The following is a 26,721-nucleotide window of genomic DNA, read 5'->3' on the forward strand; positions in this document are numbered from 1 at the left end:
GACAGGGGAGCCTGGTGGGCTGCCCTCTATGGGGTTGCACAGAGTCAGATACGACTGAAGCGACTTAGCAGCAGCAGCAGCAGTACATAATTTAGGTTTGTGAACCACAGGTTCCTGTTGCAAAAACTCAGCTCTGCCATTAGTGCACTAAAGCAACCATAGACAATATATAAAAAGATGACTATGGCTGTACTCCAATAAAGCTTTATTTATAGAACAGGGAGTTGGGCTGGATTTGGTCCTTGAACAATCAATTATTGACCCCAGCTCTAGATGATTCTGATACATAGTCAAAAATGTTACCAGATATGATAGATTATTTTTTAAGGAAGTAAAGGGTGTCCAGACAGTGGAATAGAAGACACTTAGCTGGGTGAGAAAAAGATTCAAATAAAAAGTATCAGCTAGTAAGAGTTAGATAAAAGGCAAGGACAGAGTATTCTTGGCAGAGGGAGCTTTCATGCCACATTTCCTGAATATGTATCCTCTATCCATGAGGACTTGCCTTCTTATTGTCTTATTGATCTGTCAGGGATACTTATGTCTCTATGGATTTTTATGACACTTCTCCTTCTTAGAATGTGTTTTCTTTTCTTCGTATCCACTTTAGTCTTACCTATTCTTCAAGGTTCAGTTCAGATTGTAAAGGAAATTTAAAATGCCCTTCCTGTCTCCATATATGTGAGATGTCAGACTGACTCCAGTTGCTCATGAGAAGGCAATGCAAAACCTTTAGGTCAAAGAGCAAGAGAGCTGCTGAAATAAACTGCAAATTTGCAGGTCATATTGGAAGGAGTCAAAGACTTTAGGTGAAATTGATGGATAAATATTTAGTATTCAAAGACTTTAAGCAAATAACAAGAAATTTAAATTGCTACAAGAAGGAGGCATTCCAGATAACAAACTACATGGGATGAGATGAATGTTGCACACAGAAAAGAGAAACCAGACTAGACTAAAGTAGGCTAATAAACACTTTAAACCATTATAAAGATTATTAGCTCTTCCTTAGTGAAGAAAAATGAAGGCTGATAAACACTTTATGGATGTTGATATTTTACCATTCAAAGTAAATGCTTTTACTTTTCAGTATAGATAGTGAACTAATATTTTCAGTAAATATTTTTATTTTCCCAAAGTGTTAAAAATATTTAATTTCTACATTGAAATACCTTTTATATACTTTCAAATCAATACACCTACACTGGGCAGAACTTACTTGACTATTTAGACTTGATTGCTTAGATTAGGCAAAATTAGAGAAGTAGTCTCCCTTATAGGATTCTGTCTCATTGAGGCTTACTTCATTTTGGGTCTGCTACAAGTTACACAAAAGCATGGAAAAGACAGAGAGGGTGAATGAGAGTGAGGAAGAGAGAGAGAGAGGGAAGTGTGTTAATAAGGTTAATTAAAAAAATATTTTGATAGAAGCCATAAGAAAATGATAGGAGTCAAGTTATGGTTGGAACTAGAAAATGTTAGACTTTATATTCTCTGCTGCTAATTTGTTTAGAATTTATCCTGACAGATATGGTGAGACTTTTATATTTAAACATTCAAGGGGAGTGATATGATTAATCTTATATTTTACAAAGAAACTCTAAAAATTATGTGGAGGAATAAACTGGAGAGAGGTAGTCATGGATATGGAGAAGATAGTAAATTCCATTTTGGGTATGTTGTATTGAGGTAGCTCTGAAACATAGGTAATTTTCCCTCACCATCCCGAAACTTCCTGCATCAGTTTGTTAACTGGAGTCTTTTATTAAACTACTCACCTAATGAACTGAAAATTAACTATTAATAATCACATATGCATTAGAAAAAACAAATATTAAAGCAAAAAGGAATTTTACTGAACTCAACTAAAATTAAACCTCTTCATTTTATAAATAAGAGTTATAACTATAAGAATTTTTTTTCACATTTCTCCAACAGATTTATTTCTTTAAAGGAATGGATTTTGAAGAGAGAAAACATGTTGCAGAGAGGTATGGAATATAAAATAAATACAAATGTAAGATGTTTTGCTAATTGCTTTATAACCACAACAAACTAGTACAGAGAATGCCCTGTACAAAACACAGTAAAGGTTCAAAGATGGAGGTGTTCCCTTAGGCAAGGCTGAAGACTTCAATGTCTGGTATTTGGAATTTAGTATGCAGTCCTTGTTTTTGGATGGATCACTGGGTGTGTAGCACAATCCATGCTTTTAACCAGATTTGAACAGGAGAATGGCCACTCGGTCCAGGTAGAAGTAGATGAAGTGTTTGGTTTCATGTGTCACATAACTACCAAAGTTCCTCCCCATGGTGCAGTGCCAGGTGGGGCTGTACTTCTTGTCAAACTCCTTCTTGATATGGACCACAATGTCCTTCTCTATTATATTTCTCCAATGCCTGAATAGCACACTCCACAGAGTCCTGTTGCATCTCCTCCGATATATCAGCATTCTAGATCACGCCCTTTCCGTCACACACAGTTACCAAGGAGCAGGGGCTGGCCGACTGCAACAGTCTTCTGGGGGAAAGGCTAGCAAGATTCACACCTGTGTAGAGAGACAGTTGCTACCAAAGCTGTGGCGCATCTATAAGAAATTTTATGTAAGCTTCATGGTAACTGCAAAGAGAAACACTTGTGGTAGAAAAGCTAAAACAGAAATAAATCAAAGCCTACTGCTAAAAATGGCAACCCACTCTCAGTATTCTTGCCTGGAAAATTCCATGGACAGAGGAACCTGACAGGCTACAGTTTGTGCAGTTGCAAAGAGTCGGACTCAACTGAGCGACTAACACACACTGCTATAAAAGTCGCTAAATCAGAAATGAAGACCCCAAGAGATGAAGGCAAAAAAGGAATAATAAAACAGACAGAAACAATTACCAAAATGGTAATGGTAAATCCTTACTTATCAGTAATTACCTTAAATGTAAATGGATTAAATTGCCAATGAAATGACAAAGTGACTGGATGGATACAATGCATGATCCAACTAAAATGCTGCCTACAAGAGACTCACATTAGCATTAAGGATGCATATAGGCTGAAAATAAAGGGATGGCAAAAGATAATCTTTGCAATAATAATTAAAATAGATCATGGGTGCCAATAAGTGCTTAGTCACTTCGGTTGTGTCTGACTCTTAGTGATCCCATGAACTGTAGCCTGCCAGGTTCCTCTGTCCATGCAATTCTCTAGGCAAGAATACTGGAATGGGTAGCCATTTCCTTCTCCAGGGAATCTTCTCGATCCAGGGATCGAACTCAAATCTCCTGCATTGCAAGCAGATTCTTTACCATCTACACAACCATAGAAGCTGCCATGATCAGGGGTAACTATACTCAAATCAGACAAAATAATCATTGCATTAAAAGTTGTCCTAAGAGACAAAGAAGGTCACATACAATGGCAAAGAGGTCAATATGTCAAAAGGATATAGCACTTGTACATATATCACACAATGTCATAAAACCTAAATATATAAAGCAAATATTAACAAAACTGAATGGAAAAATAGCAATGCAATAATAGTTGGGGACTTTAATACACCACATTTATCAATTAGCAGATCAGACAGATGAGTAATATGTAAAAAAAAGACTTGAACAACAATATAAACCAAATAAACAGAGGAAATATACACAGAACATTCTACACAACAGAAGCAGAATATGCATTCTTCTCAAGTGCATAAGGGATATTCTACAGGATAGATCACGTTAGGTCACCAAACAAAATTGGAATCATATTGAATATCTTTTCCAATCACAATGGAATGAAACTAGGTATCAATAACAGGAGAAAAATTGAAAAGTTCATAAATATGTGGAAATTTAATAACACTTTCCTGAACAGAAAATAGTTAAAAAAAAAAGTCAAAAGGAAAATAACAGCATTTTGAGACAAATGCAAATGGAAACACACTGTACCAAAATTTAAGGATTCATTTAAAGCACTTCTAAGAGAGAATTTTATAGCAATAAAAAAACTATATTAATAAAAAAGAAATATCCCAAACAATTCAACCTTATACCTCAAGGAACTAGAAAAAGAAAGTATTTTTCCTTTTGAATATATTTTTTATTATAACACGCTACTTTTATGTATGTATGTGTGTGTGTGTGTGTGTGTGTAGCAAGAGGTATATAGACATACATTACAAATACACTATTTTATACAGAAAACATCATATGTAATAGTTAGTCAAAGTTAGATTCTAAAAATAGCTGGATAATTCTCCTGTATTAACCAAAACTGAGTCAACAGAAAAAAAAAAAAAAAAAACCTCTCTGGTGTATTTTTATGGTTATACTTTTCATGATTGGTCCAATTGGACTGAATTTTGCATCAAAGGTAAACATTTATTGTATGAATTTCAGATTGTGTGGATTTTTTTGTGGATAATTGAATATTATCCAGTCTATTTAACTAGCATTAGCCATTAATCAACCATTGGATATTGACTGTAATATTTGTACATATTTCCATGTAATCATCACATGGATAAGTTTATAAACATCATGGAACATTTGAGAAGCTCTGATTATACATGTATTCCCCCAATTTAAAGTAAACACTTTAAAAATTTTTGTCAAAATACTTTTAAAAATTAAATTTACCACTATAGATAAGTAATTCTACAGAATTATAAGAAGTTTAGATTTGTTTAAGCTATCTTCAGATGGGTTGTGTGTCTACTAATGAATCTTTGAAACTGGATATAATATGAGTTGATTATTCAAAATCAGTATTTAGAGAAAGAATCTTTGGATTCAAGGTAGAAGAAAATGAATTCTAAAACACTTGTAGTATAAGGTAGGAGGTTGAGAAAAGCAATAGAAAAAAAAATAAACTGAAGTATGTGTGTAGGTGTTCCTGAAATGAATAAGCATTGTCCAGGCTGACATTTCCTTAGTATAGTGTCTTATTTAACTGATGGCTTTTCTATTAGAAGGACTTATAATATCTAAACTTTGTGTATGTTAATTCTAGGGAAGTGGCATGTTCTGTCTACACTTATTATTTTGCCTCTAAGAATTATTTTTATTTTATCTTTTATTTTGGGGTATAATTGATTTACAATTTTGTGTTAGTTTCAAATGTACAGAGAAGTGAATCTGTTATACAAATTAATATATCCACTCTTTTTAGATTCTTTTCCCATATTGGTCATTATAGAGTATTGACTGGAGTTCTTTGTGCTACACAGAAGGTCCTTATTAGTTATCTATGTTATTGATATATATAGTAGTGTGTATGTGTCAATTCCAATTTATCCCTCCACCCTTTACCTGTCAGTAACAAGTTTATTTTCCACACCAGCAACTCTTTTGGTTTTGTGAAAGTGTTAGTCACTCAGTCATGTCTGACTCTTTGTGACCTCATGGACGGTAGCCCACCAGGTAGATAAGTCCATTTGTAGCCTCTTTTTAGATTCCACTATAAGCAATATCATATATTTGTCTTCCTCAGTCTGACTGTCTTTACTCAGTATAAGAATCTCTAGGCTCAACCATGTTGCTAAAAATAGCATGCATTTTTCCTTTTTCTGGCTGAGTAATATTCCATTATGTATATCTACCAATCTTCATTATCCATTTCTATGTTGATGAATATTTTGGTTGCTCCATTCCTGCCTATTGTGAGTAGTGCTTCAGTGAACATTCAGTTGCATGCATTTTTCAAATTATTGTTTTCTCTAAATATATGCCCAGGAGTGGGATGGCTAGATCATATTCTAACTCTGTTTTCAGTTTTATTAAGGAAGCTCCATACTGTTCTTCATAGTGTCTGTACCAGTTTGCATTGCAGCCAACAGTGTAGGAGGGTTACCTTTTCTCCACCTTCTTTCCAGCATTTATGGTTTATAGATTTTTTGATAATGGCCATTCTGACCAGTGTGAGGTGATACAACATTGTAGTTTTGCATTTCCCTAAAAATCAGTGATGTTGAGAATCTTTTCATATATATCTTCTTTGAAGAAATGTTTATTTAGATCTTCCACCTATTTTTTTATTGCACTGTTTGCCTTTTTTGATATTGAGCTGCATGAGCTATTTGTGCATTTTGGAGATTAATCCCTTGTGGTTTGCTTCACTTGAAGTATTTTCTCTAACATGGAGTTTTCTTTTCATTTCTAAATGGTTTTCTTTGTTGTGCAAAAGCTTGTTTATTTTTTTTTCTTTTTTTTGATTTTTTAAAATTTTATTTTATTTTTAAACTTTACATAATTGTATTAGTTTTGCCAAATACCAAAATGAATCTGCCACAGGTATACATGTGTTCCCCATCCTGAACCCTCCTCCCTCCTCCCTCCCCATACCATCCCTCTGGGTCATCCCAGTACACTAGCCCCAAGCATCCAGTATCATGCATTGAACCTGGACTGGCAACTCGTTTCATACATGATATTTTACATGTTTCAATGCCATTCTCCCAAATCTTCCCACCCTCTCCCTCTCCCACAGAGTGCATAAGACTGTTTAATTAGCTTTCATTTGTTTATTTTTATTTTCATTATTCTAGAAGGATGATGAAAAAAAGAGCTTGATGCAATTTATATTAGGAAGTGTTCTCCCTGTGTTTTCCTCTAATAGTTTTATAGTATCCAGCCTTACATTTAAATCTTTAATACATTTGAGTTTGACTTTGTGTATGGTGTTAGGGTGTGTTCTAATTTCATTCTTTTAGATAGAGCTACCCAGCTTTCCTAGCACCACTTATTGAAAAGACTGTTTTCTCTCCACTGTATATTCTTGCCTACTTTACCACAGATTATGTGACCATAAATTCATGGATTAATCTGTGGATTTTCTGTCCTGGTTCATTGATCTGTATTCCTGTTTTGTGCTAATACCATACTGTTTTGATGACTGTATCATTTGTAGTATAGTCTGAAGTCAGGAAACCTTATTCCTCCAGCTCTGTTTTTCTTTCCCAAGATGGCTTTGACTATTCAAGGTCTTTTTTGTCTCCACAAAAATTTTAAGATATTTTGTCCTTGTTCTTTGAAAAATGCCATTGGTAAGAGGACAAGGATTTCACTGAATCTGTAGATTGCCTTGGGTAGTATAATCGTTTTGACAATAGTGATTCTTCCAACCCAAGAACATGGTATATCTTTTCATCTGTCTGTGTCATCTTTGATTTCTTTCATCAGTGTCTTATAATTTTTAGAGTTCGGGTCTTTTACTTCCTTCAGTAGGCTTAGTGCTAGATATTTTATATTTTTGATGCAATGGTAAATAGGATTGTTTTTTAATTTTTCTTTTTTATCTTTTATTGATAGTGTATAGAAATGCAACAGATTTCTGTGTATTAATTTCATATCATACAACTTTACTAAGTTCATTGGTGACCTCTAGTAATTTTCTGGTAGCATCTTTAGGATTTTCTACATATGCTATTATGTCATCTGCAAACAATGACACTTTTACTTCTTTTCCAATTTGGATCCCTTTTATTTAATTTTCTTCTCTGATACCCATGGCCAGGAATTCCATAACTATGTTGAATAAAAGTGACAAGATTGGACATCCTTGTCTTGTTTCTGATGTTAGAGGAAATGCTTTCAGCTTTTCACCATTGACTATGTTTGTTGGAGGTTTGTCATATATGGCCTTTATTATGTTGGTGTTAGTTCCCTTTAAGCCCACTTTCTGTAGAGTTTTTATCATAAATGGATTTTGAACTTTGTCAAATATTCTTTTATATATATTGAGATAATCACAATGCTTTTATTCTTCAGTCTGCTAATTTTTGTGTATTACATTGATTGATTTGCATATATTGAAATAGTCTTGCAACACTGGGATGAATCTCACTTGATTAGGATGTATGATCTTTTTAATGTGTTGTTGATTACAGGTTCCTAGTATTCTGTTGAGGAGTTTAACATCTATGTTCATTGGTGATATTGGCCTATAATTTTCTTTTCTTGTGATATCTGTCTGATTTGGGTGTCATGATTCCTCTGCAATTTTTGGGAAGAGTTTCAGAAGCTCTTCTCTAAATGTTTGAAAGAATTTGCTTGTGAATTCATCTAGTCTTGGATTTCTGTTTCTTAGAAAGTTTTTAATCATGGTTTCAATTTTAGTTCTTAAGACTTGTCTGTTCATATTTTCTATTCTTGGTTCAGTATTTGAAGGATGTATCTTTCTAAGAAATTGTCCATTTCTTCTCAGTTGTCCATTATATTGGCATGTAGTTGCTTGTGGGAATTTCTTACAATCATTTGTATTTCTATGGTGTCAGTTCTAACTTCTCCTTTATCATTTCATATTTTATTGATTTGAGTCCTCTTTCTTTTTATCTTGGTGAGTTTGGCTAATGGTTTATCAATTATGTTTATCTTTTCAGAGAACTACCTTTTAGTATCATTTGTCTTTGCTATTGTTTTCTTCATCTCTTTCATTTATATTTGCCCTAATATTTGATTTTTTTCCCTCATACTAACATTGGGTTTTGTTTGTTCTTTATCCTAGTTGTTTTGGGTGTAAGAATAGGTTGTTTATTTGAGATTTTTTCCTGTCTCCTGAGATAAGATTTTGTTGCTATAAGCTTCCCTTTTAGAGCTGCTTTTGTTGTGTCCCATAGCTTTTGGATTATCATGCTTTCATTTTGCTTATCTCTAGGTATTTTTTACTTTTTCTTTGGTTTCTTCAGTGGTTTATTGATTATTTAATAACATTGCTTAGTCTCCATGTGTTCATGTTCTTTAAAGTTTTTTTTTCCCCTGTAATTTATTTCTGTATCTTTGTGGTCAGAAGATGCTTTATATGATTTCAATTTTCTTAAATTTACCAAAACTTGATTTGTGGCCCAAGATGTGATCTATCCTTAAGAATGTTCCATATGCACTTGAGAAGTAAGTGTATTCTGCTCCTTTCAGTTGGAATGTCTCACAAATATAAATTAAATATATCCATTCTAATATGTCATTTAAAGCTTGTGTTTCCTTATTAATTTTCTGTATGGATGATCTACTCATTGGTGAATGTGGAGTGTTGAATTCCTCTACTATTGTGTTCCTGTCAATTTCCCCTTTTATGGCTGTTAGCACTTGCCTTATATGTTGCAGGGCCCCTATTTTGGATGCATATGTATTTACAATTGTTTTGTCTTCTTGATTTGACCTCTTGATCATAATGTAGTGTTCTTCTTGTCTCTTGTAACAATCTTTATTTTAAAGTCTATTTTGTCTGATAGAATGTTGCTACTCCAGCTTTCTTTAAATTTTCATTTGAATGGAATATCTTTTTTTCCATCTCTTCAGTCTGTATGTGTCCCTGGGTTTGAAATGGTTGTCTGGTAGAAAGCATATATACAGGTCTTGTTTTCATATCTATTCAACCAGTCTGTGTCTTTTGGTAGAAGCATTTAGTCTATTTATATTTTATTTTCATTTATTTATTTTTGTTTGACAGATACTTGCTTTACAGTATTGTCTTAGTTTCTACCAAACATCAACATGAATCAGCCCTAGGGTTACTTATGTCCCCTCCCACCTGAACATCCCTCCCACCTCCCTATCCATCCCACCGCTAATGTATTTACATTTAATGTAATTTATATATATGTTCCTATTGCCATTTTCTTAATTATTTTTGGCTTGCTTTTGTAGTTCTTTTTATTCTCTTCTGTTTCCTGCTTAGAGAAGTTCCTTTAGTATTTATTGTAAAACTGGTTTGGAGGTGCTGGATTCTCTCAGCTTTTGCATGTCTATAAAGCGGTCGAGAGTGCCAGGCTTCGATGGCACAGGAACGGCCGAGAGGAGGTAACCTGCATCCAAGGTCAGGGGGGCGGCCAAGAGGAGTTACCCCACATCCGACGTCAGGGGCGGCAGCCGGAAGGAGCTGCCCCACACCCCCACGCCCGAGGCCAGGGGCAGCAGCTGGGAGGACCAACCCCACATCCAAGGAGCCGTGGCTGCGCGGGCACAGGAGGGCCTAGAGGAGCTATCCCACATTGAAGGTCAGGAAGGGAGGCGGTGAGGAGATACCCTTCGTCCCAGGTAAGGAGCAAGGGCTGCACTTTGCTGGAGTAGCCGTGAAGAGATACCCCATGCCCAAGGTAAGAGAAACCCAAGTAAGACAGTAGGTGTTGCAAGAGGGCATCAGAGGGCAGACACACTGCAACCATACTCACAGAAAACTAGTCAATCTAATCACACTAGGACCACAGCCTTGTCTCACTCAATGAAACTAAGCCATGCCCATGGGGCAACCCAAGATGGGTGGGTCATGGTGGAGACATCTGACAGAATGTGGTCCACTGGAGAAGGGAATGGCAAACCACTTCAGTATTCTTGCCTTGAGAACCCCATGAACAGTATGAAAAGGCAAAATGATAGGATACTGAAGGAGGAACTCCCCAGGTCAGTAGGTGCCCAATATGCTGAGATCAGTGGCGAAATAACTCCAGAAAAAATGAAGGAATGGAGCCAAAGCAAAAACAATACCCAGCTGTGGATGTGACTGGTGATAGAAGCAAGGTCTGATGCTGTAAAGAGCAATATTGCATAGGAACCTGGAATGTCAGGTCCATGAATCAAGGCAAATTAGAAGAGGTCAAACAGCAGATGGCAAGAGTGAACATCGACATTCTAGGAATCAGCGAACTAAGATGGACTGAAATGGGTGAATTTAACTCAGATGACCATTATATCTACTACTGCGGGCAGGAATCCCTCAGAAGAAATAGAGTAGTTATCATGGTCAACAAAAGAGTCTGAAATGCAGTACTTGGATGCAATCTCAAAAATGACAGAATGATCTCTGTTCGTTTCCAAGGCAAACCATTCAACATCACACTAATCCAAGTCTATGCCCCAACCAGTAACGCTGAAGAAGCTGAAGTTGAACGGTTCTATGAAGACCTACAAGACCTTTTAGCACTAACACCCAAAAAAGATCTCCTTTTCATTATAGGGGACTGGAATGCAAAAGGTAGGAAATCAAGAAACACCTGGAGTGACAGGCAAATTTGGCCTTGGAATACGGAATGAAGCATGACAAAGACTAATAGAGTTTTGCCAATAAAATGCACTGATCATAACAAACACCCTCTTCCAACAACACAAGAGAAGACTCTACACATGGACATCACCAGATGGTCAACACTGAAATCAGATTGATTATATTCTTTGCAGCCAAAGATGGAGAAGCTCTATACAGTAAGCAAAAACAAGACCAGGAGCTGACTGTGGCTCAGATCATGAACTCCTTATTGCCAAATTCAGACTTAAATTGAAGAAAGTAGGGAAAACCACTAGACCATACAGGTATGACTTAAATCAAATCCCTTATGATTATACAGTGGAAGTGAGAAATAGATTTAAGGGCCTAGATCAGATAGATAGAGTTCCTGATGAACTATGGAATGAGGTTCATGACATTGTACAGGAGACAGGGATCAAGACCATCCCCGTGGAAAAGAAATGTAAAAAAGCAAAATGGCTGTCTGGGGAGGCCTTACAAATAGCTGTGAAAAGAAGAGAAGCAAAAAGCAAAGGAGAAAAGGAAAGATATAAACATCTGAATGCAGAGTTCTAAGAACAGCAAGAGGAGATAAGAAAGCCTTCTTCAGCAATCATTGCAAAGAAATAGAGGAAAACAACAGAATGGGAAAGACTAGAGATCTCTTCAAGAAAATTAGAGATAACAAGGGAATATTTCATGCAAAATGGGCTCGATAAAGGACAGAAATGGTATGGACCTAATGGAAGCAGAAGATATTAAGAAGAGGTGGCAAGAATACACAGAAGAATTGTACAAAAGGATCTTCATGACCCAGATAATCACGATGGTGTGATCACTGACCTAGAGCCAGACATCCTGGAATGTGAAGTCAAGTAGGCCTTAGAAAGCATCACTATGAACAAAGCTAGTGGAGGTGAAGGAATTCCAGTTGAGCTCTTTCAAATCCTGAAGGATGATGCTGTGAAAGTGCTGCAATCAATATGCCAGCAAATTTGGAAAACTCAGCAGTGGCCACAAGACTGGAAAAGGTCAGTTTTCATTCCAATCCCAAAGAAAGACAATGTCCAAACTACCGCACAATTGCACTCATCTCACACGCTAGTAAAGTAATGCTCAAAATTCTCCAAGCCAGGCTTCAGCAATATATGAACCGTGAACTTCCTGATGTTCAAGCTGCTTTTAGAAAAGGCAGAGGAACCAGAGATCAAATTGCCAACATCCTCTGGATCATGGTAAAAGCAAGAGAGTTCCAGAAAAACATCTATTTCTGCTTTATTGACTATGCCAAAGCCTTTGACTGTGTGGATCACAATAAACTGTGGAAAATTCTAAAAGAGATGGGAATACCAGACCACCTGACCTGCCTTTTGAGAAATCTTTATGCAGGTCAGGAAGCAACAGTTAGAACTGGACATGGAACAACAGACTGGTTCTAAATAGAAAAGGAGTTCGTCAAGGCTGTATATTATCATCCTGCTTATTTAACTTATGTGCAGAGTACATCATGAGAAACGCTGGACTGGAAGAAACACAAGCTGGAATCAAGATTGCTGGGAGAAATATCAATAACCTCAGATATGCAGATGACACCACCCTTATGGCAGAAAGTGAAGAGGGACTAAAAAGCCTCTTGATGAAAGTGAAAGAGGAGAGTGAGAAAGTTGGCTTAAAGCTCAACATTCAGAAAACAAAGATCATGGCATTTGGTCCCATCACTTCATGGGAAATAGATGGGGAAACAGTGGAAACCGTGTCAGACTTTATTTTTCTGGGCTCCAAAATCACTACAGATGGTGACTGCAGCCATGAAATTAAAAGACGCTTACTCCTTGGAAGGAAAGTTATGACCAACCTAGATAGCATATTCAAAAGCAGAGACATTACTTTGCCAACAAAGTTCATCTAGTCAAGGCTATGGTTTTTCCTGTGGTCATGTATGGATGTGAGAGTTGGACTGTGAAGAAGGCTGAGTGCCGAAGAATTGATGCTTTTGAACTGTGGTGTTGGAGAAGACTCTTGAGAGTCCCTTGGACTGCAAGGAGATCCAACCAGTCCATTCTGAAGGAGATCAGCCCTGGGATTTCTTTGGAAGGACTGATGGTAAAGCTGAAACTCCAGTACTTTGGCCACCTCATGCGAAGAGTTGACTCATTGGAAAAGACTCTGATGCTGGGAGGGATTGTGGGCTTGAGGCGAAGGGGATGACCGAGGATGAGATGGCTGGATGGCATCATTGACTCGAAGGACGTGAGTCTGGGTAAACTCCGGGAGTTGGTGATGGACAGGGAGGCCTGGCGTGTGCGATTCATGGGGTCACAAAGAGTCGGACATGACTGAAGGACTGAACTGAACTGAAAGCTTTTGATTTCTCTATAGAATCTAAATGTGATTTTTGCTGGGTGACCTGTTTTTGGTTATAGGTTTTTCCCTTTCATCATTTTAAATATGTCATTTCATTCTCTTTTGGCCTATAGAAGCTCTGCTGAAAAATCAGATTATAATCCTATGGGGAATTCTCTTGCACGTTATTTGTTGTTTTGGTTTTGCTGCTTTTAGTATTTTTTCTTTGTATTTAATTTTTGTTAGTTTGATTAATACGTGTCTTGGCATGTTTCTTCTTTGGTTTATCCTGTATGGGACTCTTTGCACTTCCTGGACTTGGGTGACTATTTCCTTTCCCATATTAGGGATTTGTAAAATTCTCTTCAAATATTTTCTCAGGCCCTCTGTCTTTTTCTTCTTCTTCTGGGGCCTATAATTCAAATATGGATGTGGTTAACATTGCTCCAGACATCTCTGAGACAGTCCTCATTTCTTTTCGTGTTTTTTTTGTTGTTGTTGTTCTCTGGCAGTGATTTCTGTCATTCTATTTTCCAGCTCACTTATCCATTCTTCTGCCTCAGTTATTCTGCTATTGATCTCTTCTAGTGCATTTTTTGTTTCATTTATTTTATTGTTCACCACTATTTGTTCTTTAGTTCTTCTAGATTCTTGTTAAACATTTCTTTTATCTTCTTGATCCATGTCTCCATTTTCTTTACAATGTCTTGGATCATCTTCACTATCATTACTCTGAATTCTTTGCCAGATAGATTGCTTCTCTCTTCTTAATTTAGTTGTTCCTGTAGGTCTGCAATATATTCCTATCTTCTGATTTTGTCTGCCTTACTCTGTGGTCTTTTTTTGGCTGCAGGGTGGTAGTTCCTTTTGCTTCTGGTGTGTACTCCCTCATATGTGATTTTGTCCAGAGGCTTCTATAAGCTTCTTGGTGTGAGATATTGGTGCCTGTGCTATTGTGGGTGAAGCTGGGTCTTGTCCCTTTGGTAAGCAGGGCCATGTCAAGGGGTGTGTTTGGGGGTGTCTATGAGCTTAATATGACTTTAGGCAGCCTATCTGGTAATGGGTGAGGCTGTGTTCCTCTCTTGTTTGTTGTTTGGCCTGAGGCATTGAACACTGGACCTTGCAGCTTTTTGGTTGGAGCTGAGACTTGGTCCAATATGGGGACCTCTGGGAAAGTTCCTGCCAATTAATATTTCCTGGGGTCAGGAATTCTCTGGGAGTCCAGCGGCTAGGACTGGAAACCCTCCACAAATAAACCGTCTGGACCCACTGTGGGCACTGTGGTCACAACTCAGAGCCCATGTCCTGCGTATATGTGTTCTCAAAAATCCACAGGTACTAAAGCTAGATTGGTCTCCCTCCTGGGAGCACTTTTCCATTAAGATTTTCCATAGGCATTGGATACACCAGGCTGATAGCGGGTATTCAATCCATGGCTTCCGGAGAACAGAGATTTCTATTCCTCCTCCTTAGTCACATAGCCCCTTGGGCTCAGCTTTTGTTTCAGGCCTACCTCTATGTGTGGGCCATCCTCAAGTGTTTGTTCCTTGCTCAGGTGAAAGGGGGCAAAGGCAGAAACTGACTGGGACTTATGTACTTGCTCAGAGAGAAGGATAAGGCAGCTATGATTTGGGTACACACACTTGCTCTATTGGGAATGCCTCCAGTTCCCACAGAGGCAGGGGCTAGCATGTGGAGAGAGAAGTCACCATGGTAGCCCTACCCCTTGTGCCCCACTCAACAATGGCACCTCACTTCCAAGTCAGTCCACCCTTCCTCCAGGAGTTTTCCTGATTGGAGAGTGCTTCAGCCCATCCCCTCAGGCTGTCCTCACAGAGCTGTTCTCCTCACTCCTGTCCCTTCAGGCCATCTCTGAGCAGCCAACAGGTATCCTCTATCTGGGTCCACTCTCCTAACCCAATGCTTCAGCACCCAGCTCCCATCTGCACTGGGGGACACCCATCTCAGGCTGGGTCATGCAAGGCTGTGGTGCAGATCATCTATGCAAATCTTGTTCTGTCCTGCCCACCACAGACAAACCACTGCATTTTCTTTTGATAGCCCCTGAAGGCCCCTTTCTATTTCAGTGTATTCTGCCACATGTGCGGGGCTTCCCTTAGAGTGGTAACCTCTCATCTTCTTCATCTCCCTCCCCAGGATGTGGTCCCATCCTGTTTACTCTTTTCTTTTTCTTCCATTTCTCTCCATTCTACCTGGTTATGCTGGGATCTTTTCTTGTCCTCTAAGGTGTCCAAGGTTATCTGCTAGTGTTTAGCAGGTTCCAAGTGAATTGTTTCACTTGTAGATATATTCTTGATGTACCTGTGGGGAGAAGTGAACCCGAGATTCTCCTATTCTGCCAACTTGACTGGTCTTCTCTAAGGCTTATTTTTAAAAACACTTTTGGGGTTATAGTAAGACCTCCAAATGATACCAACAAAATTTTTAAAAAAGTATAAAATTAGAATACCAATGCTGGTGGAAGTGATTAAATGCAACATATTATTGAGTGTTTATATGGACATGTATAATACTAACAGTTATGTAGAGAGGTTCATTTCATCCTAGAAGCTATCATATTTTTTTATAGCCTCATCAAAGATGTTCACCGCATTTTCAAGCTATCAAATTTAAGAATAAACCATATCATTATATCTTGGATCCTCTTTCTGGTATATCCATCAGTATATACCCAGTTGCAAATAAGATTATGTTTCCTTGATTCCTGAAGTCATCATTTCTTTGGGTTCATTCTTCATTCTGTGGCATAAAATATGATTTCTGAGACTTTTTTTTTTCTCCCTTTTTGCTTGTTTTCCTACCCCTCTAGGTTCAATTCTTCTTCCTTGTTCAACTTGGCTGTTTTACTCATGTTACATCCTCCTTTGTAATTTTAGTTAGTAACTATTAGTACCAGAGCATGAATATTATTCTCTCCTTGTTTAAGAAAACACTATTCATAACTTTGGTCAGTCTTTCAGGAAGAAGACTTCAGTGAAAGTATGATTATTCTTTTGTCTCAATCTTTTTGGCTTGAATTAGTTTATAGCATGCTGTTTGAAACAAATGAATCTGAGCAAACTCTGGGAGATAGTGGAGGACAGAAGAGCCTGGCATGCTAAAGTTCATGGGGTTGCAAAGAGTCAGACACAACTGAGCACCGGAATAACAACATTTGAAACACATGCTATGCTTCATGCGTCTCTTATTCAACATGTAGTTTCAAAGAGGAAATGAAAAACCCATGTTAAACCTAACTTTATTTTGTTCAAGAAAAGTATATGACAAAGACAGATAATATTTTTCAAAATACCTCATCCCACTGTCCTTTAAAAAGTCTAATTTCTTCCTTGGTTCCCCAGGGGAATATGTTTTCAGCTTTATTTCTTGGCCTGGAAAACAAGGTTTCAAGAAAAATCCCTTTTTGGTTGGGGTTTGTATTATCTACAGGAAGATTGAAGGGGAAAAAAGTCTATTTTGTTTTTAAATAACTGTAAATTATGCTTTCACGGCTTCTTTAACCAAAAAGTACTGATTGGGCCAATCTGGAACTGAGCTAAAAACAGAGATAACTTTCTTTTCATTTCTACTTTGTACAGTTAAAATAAGTAAAATTAAATCCGTGGGATTTTTCAAGACTCTTGGCACAAATAAAAAACTCTTTTTGGCTCTTATACAATGTGGAAGTTAGTAAATATTTGTTAACACTCATACAACAATGGTCTAAGAAAAATATTTCGAAGAAGAGAATGTTTCTTCCCCTAAAAATTCTTCTGTTTCAAAACCAAAGATATTGGAGGTGATCCTAAGATGGCAGAGGAATAGGACACAGAAACCACTTTCTCCCCCACAAATTCATCGAGGGAATATTTGAATACTGAACAAATTGCACAAAACAACTTCTGAATGCGGGCAGAGGACATCAGGAACCCAGAAAGGCAGTCCACTGTCTTCGAACGGAAGTAGGAAAAAACATAAAAGATAAAAAGAGACAAAAGAGGTAGGGATGGATATCCATCCCAGGAAGGGAGTCTTAGAAGAGGAGAGGTCTCCAAACACCAGGAAACCCTTTCACCAGTGTGTCTGTGGGGAGTTTTGAAATCTCAGAGGTCAACATAACTGGGAGGAAAAATAAATAAATAAATAAAACCCACAGGTTATGTGCCTAATGGCAACTCCCAGTGCTCACATCCACTACCAGCAAGCAGGGGCTGAACAGGGAGGCATGGGTTGCATTGCATAGGCTAAGGACCAAGCCTGAATGCCCTGAGGGAAATCTGAGGGAACTAATGTGAGATAGCATCCCAAACTGTGGGATAGCCAGAGAGAGAGAGAGAGAGAGAGAGAGAGAGAGAGAGACTATCCAGTGAAAAGCCCTAACCTAACGCACTGCCAGGCCTGCTCGCAGAACAAAGGACTGAGCGAATACCGGAGGAGAGCTAGCAGGTTGCAGACGAGCCTATCCCCGGCCAGAGACAGGGAGGCAGGTGGGGGGCAGCCAGAGCCAGAAAGGGGAAATCTAAGCCTCAGAGAGGCATCCTCTACCAAACTTCAAGCAGGCTCCCAGTTGCTAACCAAGTCCTCCTGGGATCCTTGATGGTTGACATCCGCAGGGAGGGTCACAGCCAGAGATCAGCTCTCAGAAGACACACGGAACACCTGAAGTGGGCGTGCCTGCTGCCACCCAGGAAACCGAGAGGCTGGTACTGGGGAGGTGATAAGATGTACTCCCCAAATGGGGAGACTGTGCTTGCCAAACACATGGTCACCTGAGCTGCTCAGATCTTGGAAGGGCACAAAACGCAGGCCCAACCAAGTCTGTGCCTTTGTGGACTACCCAAGAACCTGAATCTGAACGACTTAGATCTGGAAAGTGCACACAACCCTGGGCCCGCCTCAGACAGTTCCCTGGAAGAGCAACCTACAGCCTGAGAGGTGTAGACTGGGAAAGCACATGCACATGAGTAGGGGCAAACCTGGTGTGGCCAAGACACTGCGAGCACTCCCCACATATGCCGGTGATATTTGTTTGCAGTGTTCCTCCCTCCCCACAGCATGACTGAACAAGTAAGCCTAAATAAGTGACCACCTTTGCCCTCTTGTGTCAGGGCAGAAATTAGACACTAAAGAGACGAGCAAACAGAAGAAGCTAAAATAAACAGAGGGAACCAGTTTGGAAGTGACAGGTGCAACAGATTAAAACCCTGTAGTTAGCACCGACTACATTGGAAGGGGACTATAGATCTTGAGAAGTATAAGCCGGATCAAGGAACTATCTGAAACTGAACTGACCCCACACTGCCCGCAACAGCTCCAGAGAAATTCCTAGATATATTTTACTATTATCATTTTAAAAAAAAATTATTTTTAAGCCCTCTATTACTCCTTTAATTTTCATTTTTATAACCTACTATTAACTTGCAAAACAAAGACCCTATTTTTAAAGCAAACTTCATATATATATTTTACAATTTTTTGTGACTTTGCTTTGTTTTTTTTCTTTAATATTGTATTTTTGAGAGTCTAAACCCTACTCCATATTTTTAATCTTTGTTTTTTGGTATTTGTTATCAACTTTATACCTTTAAGAACCCAATCTTCAGTACCTATTTTTTCTTGGGAGTGTGATTACTGGCTTGATTGCTCTCTCCCCCTTTTTACTCTCCTTTTTCTCCACCAGGTTGCCTCTGTCTCTTTCCTTCCCCTTCTCTTCTCTACTCAACTCTGTGAATCTCTTTGTGTGTTCCAGGCTTTGGAGAACACTTAGGGAACTGATTACTGGATGGATTTCTCTCTCTCACTCCTTTTGATTCCCCCTTTTCTCCTCCTGGTCACCTCTATCTCCATCCTCCCTCTTCTCTTCTCCATGTAACTCTGCGAACCTCTCTGGATGTCCCTCACTGTGGAGAAGCTTTTCATCATTAATCTAGATGTTTTCTCAATGGTGCTGTATAGATAGAGAAGTCTTGGGGCTACTGTAAGAATAAGACTGAAAACCAGAGACAGGAAGCTTAAGTTCAAAATATGAGAACACCAGAGAACTCCTGACTCCAGGGAATATTAAATCGATAAGAGCTCACCTAAAAGCCTCCATACCTACACTGAAACCAAGCTCCACCAAAAAGCCAACAAGTTCCAGAGCAAGATATACCATACAAATTCTCCAGCAACGCAGGAACAAACCCTGAGCTTCAATAAACGGGCTGCCCAAAGTCACACAAAACCAACAGACACTTCAAAACTCACTACTGAACACTTCATTGCACTCCAGAGAGAAGAAATCCAGCTCCAACCACCAGAACACTGACACAAGCTTCCCTAATCAGGAAAACTTGACAAGCCACCCATCTAACCCCACCCACAGAGAGGAACCTCCACAATAAAGAGGAACCACCAACTGGCTGAATAAAGAAAGGCCACCCCAAACACAGCAATCTAAACAAAATGAAAAGGCAGATAAATACTCAGCAGGTAAAGGAACATGATAAATGCCCACCAAACCAAACCAAAGAGGAGAAGATAGGGAGTCTACCTGAAAAAGAATTCAGAATAATGATAGTAAAAATGACCCAAAATCTGGAAACCAAAATGGAGTTACAGACAAATAGCCTGGAGACAAGGATTGAGAAGATGCAAGAAAAATTTAACAAGGACCTAGGAGAAATAAAAAAGAGTCAATCAATAATGAATAATGCAATAAATGAGATCAAAAACACTCTGGAGGGAACCAACAGTAGAATAATGGAGGCAGAAGATAGGATAAGTGAGGTAGAAGATAGTATGGTAGAAATAAATGAAGCAGAATGGAAAAAAGAAAAAAGGATTAAAAGAAATGAAGACAAACTCAGGGACCTCTGGGATAATGTGAAACGCCCCAATATTCGAATCATATGTGTCCCAGAAGAAGAAGACAAAAAGAAAGGCCATGGGAAAATATTTGAGGAGATAATAGTTGAAAACGTCCATAAAATGGGGAAGGAAATAGTCCCCCAAGTCCAAGAGACCCAGAGAGCCCCAAACAGGATAAACCCAAGGTGAAACACACCAAGACACATTTTAATCAAATTAACAAAGATTGAACAAAGAACAAATATTAAAGGCAGCAAGGGAAAAACAACAAACGGCACACAAGGGGATTCCCATAAGGATAACAGCTGATCTTTCAAGAGAAACTCCTCAGGCCAGAAAGGGATGGCAGGACATACTTAAGGTGATGAAATGGAAAAACCTACAACCCAGATTACAGTAACCAGCAAGGATCTCATTCAAATATAAAGGAAAAATCAAAAGCTTTACAGAAAAGCAAAAGCTGAGAGAATTCAAGACCATCAAACCAGCTCTTCTACAAATGCTAAAGGATCTTCTCAATATGGGAAACACAGAAAGGGTGTATAAACTCAAACCCAAAACAACAAAGTAAGTGGCAACAGAATCATACTTATCTATAATTACCTTAAATGTAAATGGGTTGAATGCCCCAACCAAAAGACAAAGACTGGCTGAATGGATACAAAAAAAAGACCCCTATATATGTACGGACAATAGACCCCCCTCAAAACAAGGGACACATACAGACTGAAGATGAAGGTCTAGAAAAGGATATTTCATGCATATGGAGACCAAAATAAAGCAGGAGTAGCAATACTCATATCAGATAATATAGACTTTAAAATAAAGGCTGTGAAAGAGACAAAAAAGGACACTACATAATGATCAAAGGATCAATCCAAGAAGAAGATGTAACAGTTATAAATATATATGTAGCCAACATAGGAGCAGTGCAATATGTAAGGCAAATGATATCAGGTGTGAAAGGGGAAATTAACAGTAACACCATAATAGTGGGAGACTTTAATACTCCATTCACACCTATGGATAGATCAACTAAACAGAAAATTAGCAAGGAAACACAAACTTTAAATGATACAACGGACCAGTTAGACCTAATTGATAGCTACAGGACATATCACCCCCAAGCCATGAATTTCACCTTTTTCTCAAGTGCACATGGAACCTTCTCCAGGATAGATTACATCCTGGGCCATAAATCTAGCCTTGGTAAATTAAAAAAAAATTGAAATCATCTCAAACATCTTTTCTGATCACAATGCAGTAAGATCAGATGTCAACCACGGGAAAAAAAAAGGTATTAAAAATACAAATATATGAAGGCTAAACAATACACTTCTGAGTAACCAACAAATCACAAAAGAAATAAAAATAAATCAAACTATGCATAGAAATGAATGAAAATAAAAATGCATCAAACCAAAACCTATAGGATTCAGTAAAAGCAGTGGTAAGGGGAAGGTTAATAACAATACAAGCCTACATCAAGAAAAAGGAGAGAAATCAAGTAAAGACCTAACTCTACACCTAATGCAACTAGAAAAAGAAATGAAATATCCCAGGTTGAGTAGAAGGAAAGAAATCATAAAAATTAGGGCAGAAATAAATGCAAAAGAAGCAAAGGGGACCATAGCCAAAATCAACAAAGCTAAAAGCTGGTTCTTTGAGAAGATACATAAAATAGAGAAACCATTAGCTAGACTCATCAAGAAACAAAGGGAGAAGACTCAAATCAACAAAATTAGAAATGAAAATGGAAAATCACTACAGACAACACAGAAATACAAAGGATCATAAAAGACTACTATCAGCAACTATATGACAATAAAATGCACACCTTGGAAGAAATGGAAAAATTCTTAGAAAAGTAAAACTTTCCAAAACTGAACCAGAAAGAAATAGAAAATCTTAGCAGACCCATCACAAGCATGGAAATAGAAACTGTAACCAGAAATCTTCCAGCAAACAAAAGCACAGGACCAGATGGCTTCACAGCTGAATTCTACCAAAAATTTAGAAAAGACCTAACACCTATCCTACTCAAACTCTTCCAGAAAATTGCAGTGGAAGGTAAACTTCTAAACTCACTCTATGAGGCCACCATCACCCTATATACCAAAACCAGACAAAGATGCCAGAAAGAAAGAAAACTACAGGCCAATAACACTGATGAACATAGATGCAAAAATACTTAATAAAATTATTGCAAACATAATCCAACAACATATGAAAAATATCATACATCATGACCAAGTGGGCTTTATCCCAGGGATGCAAGGATTCTTCAGTATTTGCAAATCAATCAATGTGACATTAACAAATTGAAAGAAAGAAACCGTATGATTATATCAATAGGTTCAGAGAAAGCCTTCAATAAAATAAAGCACCCATTTATAATTAAAAACCCTCTAGAAAGCAGGAATAGAAGGAACATACCTCAACATAATAAAAACTATGTATGACAAACCCACAGCAAGCATTATCCTCAATGTTGAAAAATCGAAAGCATTTCCCCTAAAGTCAGGAACAAGACAAGGGTGCCCACTCTCACCATTACTATTCAACATAGTTTTGAAAGTTTTGGCCACAGCAGTCAGAGCAGAAAAAGAAATAAAAGGAATCCAGACTGTAAAAGAAGAGGTAAAATTCTCAGTGTCTGAAGATGACATGATCTTCTACATAGAAAACCCTAAAGACTCTACCAGAAAATTACTAGAGCTAATCAATGAATAGAGTAAAGTTGCAGGATATAAAATTAGCACACAGAAATCCCTTGCATTCCTATATACTAACAATGAGAAAAGAGAAAGAGAAATTAAGGAAACAATTCCATTCACCACTGCAACGAAAAGAATAAAAAATTAGGCATTAGTTCTGTTCAGTTCAGTTCAGTCGCAGAGTCATGTCTGACCCTTTGCGACTCCATGAATCACAGCAGGCCAGGCCTCCCTGTTCATTACCATCTCCCGGAGTTCACTCAAACTCACATTCATCGAGGTGGTGATGCATCCAGCCATCTCATCCTCTGCCGTCCACTTCTCCTCCTGCCCCCAATCCCTCCCAGCATCAGAGTCTTTTCCAATGAGTCAACTCTTCACATGAGGTGGCCAAAGTACTGGAGTTTCAGCTTCAACATCAGTCCTTCCAATGAACACCAAGGACTGACCTCCTTTAGGATGGACTGGTTGGATCTCCTTGTAGTCCAAGGGACTCTCAAGAGTCTTCTCCAACACCATAGTTCAAAAGCATCAATTCTTCGGCGCTCAGCTTTCTTCACAGTCCAACTCTCACATCCATACATGACCACTGGAAAAACCATAGCCTTGACTAGATGGGCATTTGTTGGCAAAGTAATGTCTCTGCTTTTCAATATGCTATCTAGGTTGGTAATAACGTTCCTTCCAAAGAATAAGCGTCTTTTAATTTCATGGCTGCAGTCACCATCTGCAGTGATTTTGGAGCCCCCCAAAATAAAGTGTGACACTGTTTCCAATGTTTCCCCATCTATTTCCCATGACGTGATGGGACCAGATGCCATGATATTCATTTTCTGAATGTTGAGCTTTAAGCCAACTTTTTCAGTCTCCTCTTTCACTCTCATTAAGAGGCATTTTAGTTCTTCTTCACTTTCTGCCATAAGGGTGCTGTCATCTGCATATCTGAGGTTATTGATATTTCTCCCAGCAATCTTGATTCCAGTTTGTGCTTCTTCCAGCCCAGCATTTCTCATGATGTACTCTGCATATAAGTTAAATAAGCAGGGTGAAAATATCCAGCCTTGATGTACTCCTTTTCCTATTTGGAACCAGTCTCTTGTTCCATGTCCAGTTCTAACTGTTGCTTCTTGACTTGCATATATGTTTCTCAAGAGGTAGATCAGGTGGTCTGGTATTCCCATCTCTTTCAGAATTTCCCACAGTTTATTGTGATCCACACAGTCAAAGGCTTTGGCATAGTCAATAAAGAAGAAATAGATATTTTTCTGGAACTCTCTTGCTTTTTCCATGATCCAGCAGATCTTGGCAATTTGAAATCTAAAGACCAGCTTGAACATCTGGAAGTTCACGGTTCACGTATTGCTGAAGCCTGGCTTGTAGAATTTTGAGCATTACTTTACTAGTGTGTGAGATGAGTGCAATTGTGCAGTAGTTTGAGCATTCTTTGGCATTGCCTTTCTTTGGGATTGGAATGAACACTGACCTTCTCCAGTCCTGTGGCCACTGCTGAGTTTTCCAAATTTGCTGGCATATTGAGTGCAGCACTTTCACAGCATCATGTTTCAGGATTTGAACGAGCTCAAATGGAATTCCATCACCTCCACTAGCTTTGTTCGTAGTGATGCTTTCTAAGGCCCACTTCACTTCATATTCCAGGATGTCTGTCTCTAGGTGAGTGATCACACCATCGTGATTTTCTTGGTGATGATCTTTTTCGTACAGTTCTTCTGTGTATTCTTGCCACCTCTTCTTAATATCTTCTGCTTCTGTTAGGTCCATACCATTTCTGTCCTTTATCCAGCCCATCTTTGCATGAAATATTCCCTTGTTATCTCTAATTTTCTTGAAGAGATCTCTAATCTTTCTCATTCTGTTGTTTTCCTCTATTTATCTACCTAAAGAAACAAAAGACATATATAGAAAAGTATAAATCACTGATGAAATAAATCAAAGAAATAAATCACTGATGAAATAAATCAAAGAGGACACAAATAGATGGAGAAATGTACCATGCTCATGGATTGGAAGAATCGATATAGTGAAAATGAGTATACTACCCAAAACAATCTGTAGATTCAATCCAATCTCTATCAAGCTACCAGTGGTATTTTTCAGAGAGCTAGAACAAATAATATCACAATTTGTATGGAAATACAAAAACCTTGAGTAGCCAAGGCAATATTGAGAAAGAAGAATGGAACTGGAAGAATCAACCTGGCTGAGCTCAGGCTATACTACAAAGCTACGGTCATCAAAACAGCATAATACTGGCACAAAGACAGAAATATAGATCAATGGAACAAAATAGAAAGCCCATAGATAACCACGCACCAATGACACCTTATCTTTGACAAAGGAGACAACAATGTACAATGGAGAAAAAACAATATCTTTACCAAGTGGTTTTTAGAAAACTGGACGTCGACTTATAAAAGAATGAAACCTGAACACTTTCTAACACCATACACAAAAATAAAATCAAAATGGATTAAAGATCTAAATTTAAGACCAGAAACTATAAAACTCCTAGAGAAAAACAAGATAAATAACTCTCTGACATAAATCACAGTAGGATCCTCTATGACCCACCTCCCAGAGTAATTGAAATAAGAACAAAAAGAAGCAAATGGGACCTAATTAAACTTAAAAGCTTTTGCACAACGAAGGAAACTATAAGCAAGGTGAAAAGACAGCCTCCAGAATGGGGGAAAATAATAGCAAATGAAGCAACTGAAAAAGAATTAATCTCAAAAATATACAAGCATCTCATACAGCTCAATTCCAGAAAAATAAATAACCCAATCAAAAAATGGGCCAAAGAACTAAACAGAAATTTCTCCAAGAAGACATACAGATGGCTGACTAACACATGAAAAGATGCTTAACATCACTTATTATCAGAGAAATTAAAATCAAAACCACAATGAGGTACCACATCATGCCAGTCAGAATGGCTGCTATCCAAAAGTCTACAAACAATAAATGCTGGAGAGAGTGTGGAGAAAAGGGAACCCTCTTACACTATTGGTGGGAATGCAGACAATTACAGCCACTATGGAGAACAGTGTAGAGCTTCCTTAAAAAACTAGCAATAGAACTGCCATATGACCCAGCAATCCCACTGCTGGGCATACGCACCAAGGAAACCAGAATTGAAAGAGACATATGTACCCTAATGTTCATCACAGCACTGTTTATAATAGCCAGGACATGGAAGCAACCTAGATGCCCATCAGCAGATGAATGGATGTGAAAGCTGTGGTACATATACACATATGTGTGAGTATACACATACTCACCCTTTAAAAAGAATACATTTGAGTCAGTTCTAATGAGGTGGATGAAACTGGTACCTATTATACAGAGTGAAGTAAGCCAGAAAGAAAAATACCAATACAGTATACTAACCCATATATATGGGATTTAGAAAGATGGTAATGATAACCCTATATGCGAGACAGCAATAGAGACACAGATGTATAGAGCAGTCTTTTGGACTCTGTGGGAGAATGCGAAAGTTGGATGACATGCAGATAACACACAACCCTTATAGCAGAAAGTTAAGAGGAACTAAAAAGCCTCTTGATGAAAGTGAAAGAGGAGAGTGAAAAAGTTGGCTTAAAGCTCAACATTCAGAAAACGAAGATCATGGCATTTGGTCCCATCACTTCATGGGAAATAGATGGGGAAACAGTGGAAACAGTATCAGACATTATTTTGGGGGCCCCCAAAATCACTGCAGATGGTGACTGCAACCATGAAATTAAAAGACGCTTACTCCTTGGAAGGAAAGTTATGACCAACCTAGATAGCATATTCAAAAGCAGAGACATTA

The 26,721-nt window shown here is 38.1% G+C and overlaps 1 pseudogene across 1 annotated transcript in view; it reads right to left on the bottom strand.

The window, feature by feature from the left end:
- Positions 1 to 2,025: 2,025 nt before the first annotated feature.
- Positions 2,026 to 26,721, bottom strand: part of LOC147340938 (uncharacterized) — a 197,300-nt pseudogene continuing 172,604 nt past the window's right edge. The window contains exon 2 of the transcript XR_015158688.1: positions 2,026 to 2,548. The product of XR_015158688.1 is annotated as an uncharacterized LOC147340938 (transcript). The remainder of the gene's footprint in view (positions 2,549 to 26,721) is intronic.

Source organism: Bos grunniens, chromosome X, assembly GCF_055505025.1.
Source record: "Bos grunniens cultivar Pamir isolate PY7600 chromosome X, Bosgru_T2T1.0, whole genome shotgun sequence".
NCBI lineage: Eukaryota > Metazoa > Chordata > Mammalia > Artiodactyla > Bovidae > Bos > Bos grunniens.